Here is a 13655-nt window from a genome sequence, read left to right as displayed (position 1 = left end):
TCTGCAGTGAAACTCAACAGCTGTCAGACTGTCAGCTATAACAAGAAACATAATGGAAGTTATACCAGAGGCCAGTTAAGAATAAATGTGCAATAATCATTTATTGAGTATAATGGAATAGTGTGTGTGTGTGTGTGTGTGTGTGTGTGTGTGTGTGTGTGTGTAGAGAGAGAGAGAGAGATCTTTCCCAATACTTGATTGGTTTTGATTAACAAGGGAAGTGGTTATGTCACACTGCAGTGATTTTTAGAAATGTTGTGCTCAATTCTAATAGGAATACTATTCACTGGTTTAGAGATACAATAGGATAGCAAGGACACTAATGTAGAGATCCAGATGATAATCAAAGTCTCTCTTTACTCATCTAGGGGAGATTTCAGAATCAGAAATAGCCTCCAACATACAAATACAGGCATATCTCACCTAAGTCTCTAATTGGTTCCATGAAAATAAGACATTGAAACATGGAGACAATAGGCAACTAGTTACATAGCAACTGTGTTATAAATGGTAGATACATTCCTAGGCAGCCAAGATGCTTACCATTGTGGAAGAGAAATGAAGAAAGAGAGAATTTCAGGCTTGCAAACCAAGCTGGGGACCTGATCTGCAAAATCAAGGTGAAGATTCCAAATGGAATGTTCCTGGGAGGAGACAGTTGAAGCTGACCAGGGGGAGAGGAACTGATTCTGTCTCTCTCTGGGGGTGACTGACCAAGAAAGGAGACTTTGGCTCTGAGTTTTTTCTGACCAAAGGAGGCAAGCTGGCTGTAGGGGAAAGAAGCTGAACTGATCTTGTTAGCTTTTGTCCCAGGCTGAAGGACCCTTGAGGGGGGCTTCTGGAGTTAAGCTGAAAGACCTTGATGGTTTTGTGAATTGAAAGAAGAAAAGAAGATTTTAAACAGTTGTCCGCCATCTCTCTGGCTGTCTTTGAGTCACAGCTGTGACTGGACTGACTTCCCACACCCTCAAATTCTCCTTATAGATTAGGGAAACCTTCATCCCTGTCACCTCGGTTCTCTATCTTGTTGTTTCCCAATAAACCCATTACCTGAGAAAGAAAACAAGAGTATTTTATAGTCCACTCAGTAGGGAGGGAGGAAGCCAAAAGGCTTCAAGAAATGGGTGGTTAGGGTAGGGAATGAGGGAGGAAGAGGGTAGGAAATAAAGTGATCCATTAGCCATCAAATAGGGATCAATAGGCAAACCCCAGAGCATCCCCCTGTAGCAGCATCTCTCAGTATCTATCTCTCTAGCAGTGTCTCTCATCTTCTATCCCCATTGCAAATAGACAGCCCTCAAGTGTCCCTCTACCAGCAGCTCTCTCTAGTAAGTATCAGTTACCATAAACAGAAATAGTTTCCACTCAGATTACATTTTTATTACACCATTAAAGCTGAAAGTCTATTTTTATGGTCACCCGACACGCTACCAGACATGATTTGCATTGGACTGAGGATGCTCCAAGAGGAAAACAGGACTCATTGAATGGATTAGATTTGTAGTTAGAAGATATGAGTTGGAAGCTTTGCTGTGGCCTTGGGCAAGTCATGCCTCACTGGCTCTCACTTTTCTATTGTGTCCAGTGAGGGTGATCATAGCATATAATTTCTACAGTCCTGTCCAGGCCTTAAGTATACTCCTATGTTTCCCAAAGACAAAAGTTACGGAGGTTTCTATTAAAAAAACAAGCAATACCCTGGAAAGGGTTTAGGAGGAAGGGTTCTTTCCTCCCCAGGAAACTCCTGATCTCTATTTGAAGATGCCAACTCTATGGTAATAGTAAATGTTGCATTCTCTCTCTTTTTAAATATATCAACAAAAATTTAATAAGTACCTATTATATGGTGGGTACTCTAGAAGGTAGAGACTATTAAAGATATAGCCCCTATGTTCATGAAGCTAACATTCCATTCTGTGTGTCTCTGTGAAAGACAGATATGGGAAGACAAAGACAGAGATGAAGAGAGAAAGATGGAGACAAAGATAAAGACAGACTGCAGGAAAAAGAATTATAAGTACAATTTTTTTTTTTTATGCCTGGTGCAAAGAGTACAAAGAGAGCATGGAGCTATTGCCAGTCAGTGGTAGTTGGGAGTGGTGAGAATAAGGTATGGTGGAACAAGACAGCCCAGCCAGTCATTCTGTAGCTCCTTATTTCCATTCATTATGAATGTTAATGAGGTGCTAAGCTCTGTTTCTAGGCTGCCCAAGGACTGCAAGTGCTTATAGGTGGCTTCTGAGCTTGGTTCCCTGGGAAAAAGCTGTCTCCTTACTTTAGTTATATCTCTAACAACTTAGGGAAAGAAGACCAGTAGGATGGAGTGTGGGAAAAGTACTGGATCCAGACACTGCCTGTGGAAGGTAGTAGGGAAATTAATAAAAATCAGAGTCTGGAAGTTCATAAGCTAGATCTCCTTGATGCCCCTCCTACAAGAGACTCAAGCAGTAGGCAAGTAAAACTATCAAAACACATACATGTTGTGTATGTGTATGTATGTGTATACACATGTGCAATATACATATATATATACAAATAGATTTGTGCTGTGTGTATATATCTATATTCCCCTTTGTTTTCCAAAAGCAGGTAGGTAAAATAATTAACCTGATGGCTCTTTATTGTGAATGAGGTTGCTTTTGATAAGGACAGCTATATTCATACTTGTGTATATAAAATATATTCCTATATAATGTGTTCTCATATATATTCTTATATATAGTCCCTAGATAGTCTTATTTATATTTAATATGTATTAAATAAAAACAGACTATATTTCAAACATGTTCTCTATATAAAACAAAAGGTAATTGTGTGAATGTTATATATACATATTTTGTACAATATATATTTATCTTTTATTTTTCTATATGTCCTATTCATTCACAAAGAGTTATATGGTATCCTTCACAATTATTTAAGAGTTTTGGTCAACCTGACTATGAATGAATTGTTTGTGTACAATGTTTAAAATATGATATAAATTAAAATGGGATAAAATAGTATAGAAATGACAAAAGACACTGGTTTTAGAATCAAGAGATCTATATTCAAATTTCAGTTCAAACAAATAGTTGTATTACTCTGGGCAATTGACTTTACTTTGCTGAGCCTCAGTTTCCTCATTTGTAAAATAGAAATGATAGGCTTACTCCTACAAATCACACAGAATTGCTTTGAGAAAAGTCCTTTATAAACTATGAATTCTGTTTATGTCAGTAACATCTATTATGTTCCTTCAATGTACAGATAATTATGTTAGAGCCTATGGAGAGAAAAATAAATCTCATCCCTCAAAAATTTTGTATTCCATGAAGGATAACATATACAGGAGGGTCCTCTTATCCCTGATTTCACTTTTCAAAATTTCAGTTATCCTCAGTCAACTTGAAGTGCTTGGGGTCTATCCAGGAAGAGCCACATGTCCACAAGGGAAGAGCTGGAAGTTTCCCTTTGGCAACCTTTTGCCCCAGTGTCAGACTTTTTTCCTTCCACTTTCACTTTTTTTTTGGGGGGGTAGGAGTATGTGAAACCACAGGGCATACCACTGAAGGACAGCACCAGGAAGAAAGAGCACATATATATGGAGGTCAACAGATGTTTGCTTATATGCATGGTTCAATGTATCTGTAGTAGGTCTTGGAAAGTAACCTCCATGTATAGCATGTGCACAAGTAAATGCAAGGTAATTTGAGGAGGAAATGATAACTCACAAGTAGAGAGAATCACTAAACAGTTCAAAAAGGAATTATCTTGAATTGATCCTTAGTTTTATGAAATGACCATACTTTCCCCTGCAAGAATATAGTCAATTTTCCTGGGTATTTGATTCTTAGTTGTGGGCCTAGTTCCCTTGCTATCCAGAATATCATATTCCATGCCTTTTGGTCTTTCAGTGTAGATGCACCCAGATCCAGTCTTATCCTCACTGTAGTTCCATGGTATCTGAATGACTTCTTCTTAGCAGCTCTTAATATTTTTTTTTTCTTGATCTAGTAGTTCTTGAACTTGGCTGTAACATTCCTGGGTTTTGTCAATTGGGTATTAAGTACAGGAGGGAATCTGTGGATTCTTTATATCTCCACTTTTCCCTCTTGTTCTAGAATGTTGGGGCAGTTTTCTTGGATAATTTCCTGTAGAATGATGTCCAGGCTTTTTCTTTTGTCATGATCTTCTGGAAGACCAATGATTCTTAAGTTGTCTCTCCTGGACATGTTTTCTAAATCTTCTGTTTTGTGGATGAGGTGTTTTATATTTTCCTGAATTTTTTTTTTTAATTCTTTAGATTTTGTTTTATAGTTTCCTGCTGCCTTGTGAAGGCATTTTCTTCTAGTTGTTGAATTCGAGTTTTTAAAGACTGAATTTCATCCCAAGCTTTTTGGTCATCCTCCTCCTTTTGGTCTGATTTTCTTTGGAGGTCATCTTTCATCCTCTTTACCTCATCTTTCATCTCCTTTGCCTCATTTTCAGGCTGATTAATTTTGGCTTTCAAGACACTGTTTTCTATTTCCAGATGACTTATCTTGCTATTAAAGTTGTCTTCAGCCTCTGAATTGCATTTTGAATTCTTCCAAAGCCTGTGTCCAATTCACTGGAGTTTCTGTGTTTTTGCTTGGTGTTCCTTGATCTTCCTCTGTTTCATTTTCTCTTTGTTCATTGCCTGGTTAGAAGCTGTCAGTTGTAATTTATTTTTTCTTTTTCTGTTGTTTACTCATATTTCCCCCTTCTTTCCCCACTGTAATTGCCTGTAGTCTTGCTTCTCTCATTTTGTGCTAGATCTGTGAATTTTGGCTATTCTGTCCTGAAAGGGCCTCTTCTCTGTTCTCTTGTTTGATCAGGTAGTCTGATCTTCCCTGGATGACAGCAGAAGCTGAAAAGGAGCTGGGCTTCCAGCCCTGTTGTCAAGGTTGTTGCCTATAGTTTGTTGCAGTCTTTGCCCTTAGAGCTCAGTAAGTGAGGCTCCCAGATCACTCTGTGGGGAAGAGGTATTGGAGCTTAAGCTTCCCTGTCCTCTGAAGGCTTCTTATCTGCCCTTATTAATGAGATTGAGCCAGGGCAGAGTTGATCTGCAAAGCTGGTTGTGCCCTGAGGCCAAAACCTCCAGAAAAAAAGGGGGGGGGGATGGAGCATTTCAGCTGCAACTGGGATACCTGCTCTGTGCTTCTCCTCCAGCTGCCTCTACGCTGCCTATGTTCTAAGATCTGAGCCTGGAACAGCTTTGCTGGCAAGGTTCTCCATCCAGACTAGCACCCTTTCCCATCCAGAGATTCCATCCACTGCTAAAGGCTTAGTGCTGTAGGTGGGGGAGAGGTCCTGGAACCTTCCTTCTTCCTTCTTCCTAAACCCACATATTCTAGAGTTCAGGCTTTTTTGGGGATGTACCTTTTAAGTTGGCTCCAGGAGCAGGGTTCCCTAGCTCTGTCCTTTTGTTAGAATTGGTTTTCAGTCCCCTCAAAGCATTGTGTTTTTGATTGGTGAGGAAGGATTTGAGGAGGTCTGAACTTTTGTTGCCTCTAAGCTGCCATCTTGACTCTGCCTCGAATTTATCCTCAGAAGAGGATGAGAATTCAGAAGAGTAAGAGCTAGTGAATTTCAGCCATAGTGATCAGCTGACAAGAATCCCAAAAGGTGGAAGATTAAATGTTGACTTCAGGTAATGGTTGGTTAGTAGTACAGTCAGGCCAAAACGAAGAGTAAAATAAGAGAAGTAATGGAAAATAAAAATAGTTTGAATCTGATTTGGAAGCATTAAATTTAAATGACAGGCTACAGGATGAAGTTACATGTTAACCAAGAAGCTCTAAAGGTTTTTAGTAGCCTACTTAAAAGATCAGATTTGTGCCTTATTAAAATTATTTTAGCAACCTATGTGGAACATGAAGTAGAGAGGAAGAACTTAAAAAATAAACAAAATCAAAAGTATATTTCATTTGTCTATATAAAAGATGATGATGATGATGATAATGTGAATTGAGAAAAATGGACATTTGAATAAAAGAAAGAATCAATGCATTTTGGAAACGCTATAAAATTTTTGTCTTTCTCTTCTGAGAATCTTCCTCAGTGTCTGTACATAAAAGGAGCTTAATAAATATTTACTTTTTAGAATTAATACTATGTATCCATTCCAAGGTAGAATAGAGATAAGGGATAGGCAATTGGGTTTAAGTGACTTGCCCAGGGTCACACAGCGAGGAAGTATCTGAGGTTTACTATGAACAATGATTCCATCTCTAATCTTGACTCTCTATCCATTAAGCTACCTTTGCTGCTCCTTAAGAAGTACTTATTGATGGACTATTTCCTTGATTTCTTATTCCTCTGACATGATGGATCTCCCTGGGTGATTCATGTCATATATATTTCTTTGATTATATTTTGTATGTCACTCTTTCCAGGTTAGACATTATCAGTAACATGCTGCTGCCTCCTTATGACCACTGTGCCTTTCTGTGGCACTTTTAGTCTCCTGAAAATTTCATTCCTTGAAATTAAAATATATAAACAAATGTTGAAAAATCACACTATCCAAAATCACATGTTATATAGATTGTTCCTAAAAAAGTGACAGTCCTAATTGCCAATTCAGAGATCTGGTCAAACCATGTGGAGGGCAATGAATTCTAGAAATTTTTTTTCTCTTTCTCCTTTTTTAAAATTATTGGACAATGGTTCTGTTCCTCTTTTTTGTGGTATGTTGAATATAGACATCATTATAATGCTTACTTGGATAAACCTTATAAAAACCTTTTAAGCAAAGTATCTTAAATACTTAATGGCAAAAGTAAAAGTAATATTTACAATATGGTCACAACTTTCAGAGTGTAAAGTATATGGAAAGATACTAGTCAGATTCACTCAGTAAGATTCTTTCTCATGTTGCTTGTAATTTTCTCTTATAATGAATATTAAATTAGTTTAAATATTAAAACTTTAATATTAAAGTCCATCCTCTCACCATCTCTGAGAGTACCATAAGTGGCAGATTATACAGTCTGAAATTATCCAAAGCCTCATCACATCAGGCTTTTTTTCTTTCACATTCTTTTATTCTGTTATTCATAGTAAAAAAGACTGAAAACAGACCAAAAAAAGAATGTTTTCCATACTCCTGTCCTTCTCCTGTTCTTGCTATCTTTCAAGACCTCAGTTTTCAGAAAGAAATGGACTAAGCAAATATTTTGTTGTTTCTCTGCCTAGACAGAGTGAGTTCGTTTTTAAATTTTGATATACAGACATCATCTATCTTATTTAGGAATTTCAAGTCCTGATTGTACCTTGAAAAAGAAGAAAAAGAAATCTTCATTGTCATTTACACAGAATGAATCAAAGGTCCCAGTTAACTTATTAGTTGGTAGTAGAGATCAGCATGGCTCCAAGTTATTACTTTATTAAGAAAAGAGGCAAATGGAAGAGTTATCATCCATAGTCATCATCCATTGTTGATATGATTTCATCTAATAAAATAGCGATTTCATGGCATTGGTCAGAGTAGATAGAGGGCATCTTAGTCCAAGTCCTACCATTGACTTATATTAGCAGTGTGACCCTGGGCAAATTGCTTAAACTCAAAGATTCCATACACCTTTTGAATTACCTTGATAGAAGGAATTTACACATTAGGAGTTCTCTACATTATTGATATTAAAGATCAGGCAGGACAAAAATATGTTCTTGATTTCATAGAGAGGAGCCTAAACTTATTTTCCTGTAATGCATGATTGTCCTAACTCTGCCTATGTATAAATATGAAGTGGTTCTGTTGAGGGACAATTCTTTGCTACTTCCTACTTATCTGAAGGGAGTAATTCCTCCAGATTAGATGGGAAACTGCTAAGCATGACCCTGCATATGTGAAGCAGGGACTGACTTCAGTTTGTGGCAGAGCCTTTGGAAACACGGCTGGCTAAAGACTCCTCCAGGGAGGCAGCCAAGAGAGAAAGGCAATCGATTAGTGGACTGCAGCACTCAGAACTGCACACATGTATGGGGCCAGAGACTATCACTTTCATAACCTTCAGAGCTTTCTATTCTGGACACTTCTGAGAGAGAACCTGCACAGGTATGATAATTCCCTGTTTCCTTATCTAAACTGAGGTCTTATTTCACTGCCAACTGAAGAGCTCATTTACTCTTGTGTATTCCCTGTGGTTCTAATCTATAGATCTCTTATTTGTCTTTTGTTCTGATAGGATAAATGGATATACTCGCTACTTATTCTTTTTGTGAAGGTCTTTGGTTGTAAGCAGTATTGGGCAGGAATGGGCTAAGCAGGGATGTATAAACTTAAGACCATCCTTCCTTCTTAAGAGCTGTCAGGAAGAAACTTGCCTTCTGCATCTAGGATCTTCCCTTAGATTTGGAGATATTTGGATGGTATCAGATAGATGTGATTCTAGGAAACACTTCTCTTGGCAATGGGAAAGATCACTGCTGAGACTCTTCTGGATCTTTACTGCCATTCCTCCTCTTTTATTTTCCAAGTTAAGCGGTACAGGCATAGTTTTATTTCTATTTTCCACAAAGGTGGACCACATCTCAGATTATCTCTATCAAAAAGATCAAGAAAATTGGTCATCCATACCCTATTCAAAGCCTTCTAATATGGAGAAAAGGACAAATACCCACGACTGCCCACTCACCTTTTGATTAGCTCTGTTTTTTCCTTACAAGAAAAAGAAAAATCTGCCTCTTTGAATTTCCACTCATTGCTCCCAGGTCTGCCCTCTGCAGTCAAGCAGACAAAGTCTAATCCCTCTTCCACATGACATCAATTTTAATAGTTGATGCTGTAGACATGTATTATATTCCCACGTCAAGAAGGGTACATAGATTTAAGGTCAGACCACTCACCCCTTTCTGAGATCATCAGTTGTAAGTACTCTTTTTCAAAGAGCAACTTTATCACTGGTTAGTTTTCAGAAGATTAAATTAACTGTCACCATAATAGGTCAAGTATTTTTCTACTAAAATCAACCAAGGAATAGTTATTGAGTTTTTAATATGTCTAAAAGAATAACTATTCCAGAAGTTATAAGATATAAAAAGAAATATTACATGCACTCTCTGCTTTCAAGGAATTAACAACTAGTCAAAGAATTAAGCAATAACAAAGGATTATTAGTGATACAAAACTGTTTTTAAGAAGTAATAAATGATTGATAGATACCCTAAGCTTTGGTGGTGTTTAGAGAAGAGAGACGAACCCTCAGGCAGGTTGGTGTATTCAGGATAATTGTATTTGCTCTCATTTCTACAAGACTTTAAATTTTAAAAAGGATTTTACTCACATTAGGCTTGTGAGGTAAGTAGCCATAGTGATATTAACCCCATTTCATAAATGAGGAAATCAAGGTTTAGAGAGGTTAAATGCTTTATCTCATTCAGTCAATGAGCATTTATTTATCTGTTAAACATTTAGGCTGTGTGGAACACTGGGCTAAATGCTGAAGATATAAATAAAGACAAAAAGAAACTTAATTGCCTTTAAGGGATTCTAATTCTGAAGGGGAAAACATCTTGTAAATAACCAGATATATGCAGGATGTATAACAGGAGAGAAGATGCTGGGAAAAATGAAGGAAGATGGAATGACTTCCTGCAGAAGGTAGGATTTGAGCTAAAGGAAGCCAGGAGGTAGTGGTGATGTGCCAGCGCACTGCAATCACAGGAGACACTTAGTGAAAGGGGGTAGATGGAGTGTTATGTCTAAGTAATTGTAAGGAGGCTAGTATAGCCAGATGGCAGAGGGCATATAAGGGAGTCATATATACGAAGACTGAGAAAGTGAGGAAAGGTTAGGTTGTGAAGGTCTTTATATGCCAAACAGAGGATTTGGTATTTATTTATTGAGGTATTAGGGAACATTGAAGGCGATTGGATTGCAGGAGGGGTGACACGTAGCATGCCAACACTTGTGTTTTAGGCAAATCACTTTGGGAGCTAAATGAATGATGAAATGGGGATGGGATAGACTTGTGGTGGGATGACTACAAGCAAGGCTATTGTAATAGTCCAGGAATATAGTAATAATATAGCATTAAACTAGAATTGTAGCTGTATTAATAGAAAGAAATTGTATCCCAGAGATGTTGTAAAGGTAGAAATAATGAGAATTTTGCAATGAATATAATATATGGGATGAGAATGAGTGAGTTGAGGATGATCCTAAGGTTACCCATCAGACTTACTGAGATTTTATCAACTTTCAAGATGTATTTTATTCTTAATGATTGCAACGATCATAAAATTAAAGCTAAAAAGCACCTTTGATGAGATTCATCTTAATCTCATCACTTGAAAAATAATTAAACTGGATTCCAGAGAGGTGAAATATCCTTCCCAAAGTAAGGGTCAGAATGAAGATTTAAACCCGGGCTCTCTGACAACAGATTTTTAGTTCTCTTTCCACTCTATTGTAGTTTCTATTCTAATTAAGATTTTTGAGATGTGGAATAACAAGAGCATTACGTCATCAATATATATAGCATTTAAGTTTTGAAGACTGTTTTGAATACATTATTTTAGTTGATCCTAAGAGCAACCCATTAGTTAGTTGTTATTTTTTTCTTCATTTTACAACTTAAAAACTGAAATTAAGGCAAAAAGTGACTTGCTCAGTCACATGGAATGTTGTGCTGGTAATTGTTTAATATCTGGCTTTCTGGAGAAATAGTGGCAAAAGGAACTTTTTTGAAAGTTTAATCTTCATTTATAAAGCTTTCTTTAATGTTTTATTAGGTCTAGAAAATTACGAAACAACGAATGAAACTCTGATTAAATGTTTAAAAACTGGCTCTCTGGAAAACAAAATAAAAGTATATAAAATATACTTTTAAATGTAATCTTCATTAAATTTTTCTTTACTACCCTCTTAAGTTTAGACAATGGACATAATAATGCATCAGTTTGTTTCCCAGGGTGCAAATTCTCATGTTGAAAATTTAACAATCTATCAAACTGGTGCCATTACAACTCTGGTAGCATTTATGAGAATATTTAAACTCAAATCTATCTGATTCTACTTGTTAACCAATGCCACTGAACCACATGAAAATGAAATGGGAATATTTTTAAAATAAAGAAAAATATAATAGAACATAAATAATGCTAACATGTGGTTTTCTAAGTAAATATATGGCCTAAAGCGATTCCTATTTCTATTTGACTTTGATGTAGTCCTGTTATAACATCTAGCTGCCATGAAAGAATGGTAAGGCAATAATTCCCTTTTCCACCACGAATCTCTGGATATTATGTATTGTTTTTGTCTCATTCTGTCATAAATTGAATTGTTTTATTTAAAATTAGCACTTATGCTGGCAAAATCCAAAGGATATTTAAAGGTAATTCCTCACAGTTCCTATGATTGTTTTCTATCATCCTTGATGCAAATTGTTTTTTTCTAAACAGTGATATTCCTCCTAGTTTATATCTGATCATGTCAAGAAGCTTTAATATCTCCTTATTGTATTGAAAATGAAATACAAGTGCCTAAATTCAGTAGCCAAAAATGTTAACCAGATTGTTTCTTCCCATTTGCCATAAATAGCATGTAAACTCTTTAAAGATGGGGTCTGTGTGTTTTTGTTTGTTGCTTTATAAACTGAGGAATTAGTACAGTGCCTTGTGCATAATATGTGCTCACAAAATTAGATTGAATTCTTCCCTATTAGCTCTCCTAAATGAAGACCTGTATACTTTTCAGATGGACTGTGATGAGTTTTCATGACTTGTCCAGGTCTTGAGTAGTTTAAAATTTAGTGAAAAATACTCTAACAAACTTTTAAACTTCTTCTGAGTGCTGAGAAATAGATTGCAGATCATGTTGTAGAATAGTTTTCTATAAAAATTGTAGTGAAAATAATTTCAGTATATTAATGACCTTACTTATTAACCTATTTTATCAGATTTATTGTTTAGAACAGGAAAAATGGAAATAATTACTATTAAAAACTATCTTAATTAAGAAGATATTAATAACTATGGACACATACACCTACTTTCTCACCTTTACAAAGTCTCTCTCTATATATATGTAAGAAAAACACATGAACATATGGAAGGAGCCTATGGTGAAATATGGTGAAAATATGAGATGGGAATAGGCAGGCTTTTTTTTGTACAGCAGGTGACATTTTAATAGTCTCATAATTTACTTAAAGGTGTAAATACAATATCCCACTATGCTTATTTGTGGACTGTTAAAAATTGCTTTGGAAGAAGGAGATATACCTTAAAGGTTCTTTTACAACAAGGTACTTTCCATGCTTATGTTGAAGAGCATATATATTTTTTTGACACTTGTAAAAATAGAGGTAAATGTTCAACAATTCTCTGATGGTAAATATGAACTGAAACATGAAGAAGAGAAATGTGTATTCACCAAAAGTTTTTAATTCTGTTGAAAAAGATGTACTTGAAAAGAAATTTCCTATAGATGGTGAGGATTTTTTTATTCTCCTGTTAGTTAATAATGTTCTGATTGCATCAAGTCCCAGAACATCACAGTCTCCTAAATAATGTTTGCTGCCACTCAAAAGAACTAAATCAACCAAGGTAAAAACAAATGAAGAATTACTATTGTGTAAAGAAAGGACTCCTAAATAGGAGTCCACAGGGATCTCAAAGATATACAGGGAAATATCTCAAAGGGCCCATGAACTTGTATTGGAAAGTATATCTATCTATCTATCTATCTCTAATTTCACTAGCTTTTATGGGCAATTTAATACTTAATTTGCTTATCTCAAAATATTTTGTAAAAGTGTCCATAGGTTTTACCAGACTACCAAAGGATAAGCAACACACACACACACACACACACACACACACACACACACATACACACACAAGGTTAATGAACCTCGTTTAATAAACCATGGTAAAATGCTGGCTAATATGATTCAGCTAGATGAATTCCCTACTGTGCCGACCCATCAGAATATCTTCACCTTGGATGATAGAAACTACAGATGAAAAATAACCTGGACCTAGAGTTAAATAAGATCAAGACAGAGCTGAATTGCATTGAGAAAATATTTTGTTCTTTCAGTGCCTCTAAACTCCTTTCTCAAACAAAATCCTTATCTTTATGATACCAATTTCTTTCTGTTATGTCCTATTGCTTTAAGCTATAAGGTATAAATATAATAGGAGTCTAGTGAACATGCAGAGTTCCTTGAAATTCAGCTTTCCATGTGGACAAACTAGAGAGTTTGCTTTCAGAAGAATGTTGATGTATAATAGAACTGACTTGAAAGATTGCGAAGCACATTTTTACATTTTGTAACTAGTTTCAGTGAGAAAGAGAAACAAAGAAGGAAAAAAAGCAAGAAAGAAAGCAAGAAAGCAAGCAAGAAAGAAAAAGAAAGAAAGAAAGAAAGAAAGAAAGAAAGAAAGAAAGAAAGAAAGAAAGAAAGAAAGAAAGAAAGAAAGAAAGGAAGAAAGAAAGAAAGAAAGAAAGAAAGAAAGAAAGAAAGAAAGAAAGAAAGAAAGAAAGAAAGAAAGAAAGTATGGATTATAATATGTTTCAGTCTATATTCAGATGCCATCAGTTCTTTATTGGGGGGTAGATGGCAATTTTCTCCATGAGACTCTGGCATTATCTTTGATCACTGCATTGCTGAGAACAACTAGGTGATTCACAGTTACCA

Source organism: Monodelphis domestica, chromosome 6 (genome assembly GCF_027887165.1).
Source record: "Monodelphis domestica isolate mMonDom1 chromosome 6, mMonDom1.pri, whole genome shotgun sequence".
Classification (NCBI taxonomy): Eukaryota; Metazoa; Chordata; class Mammalia; order Didelphimorphia; family Didelphidae; genus Monodelphis; species Monodelphis domestica.
Note: the sequence above shows the minus strand (reverse complement) of the source record.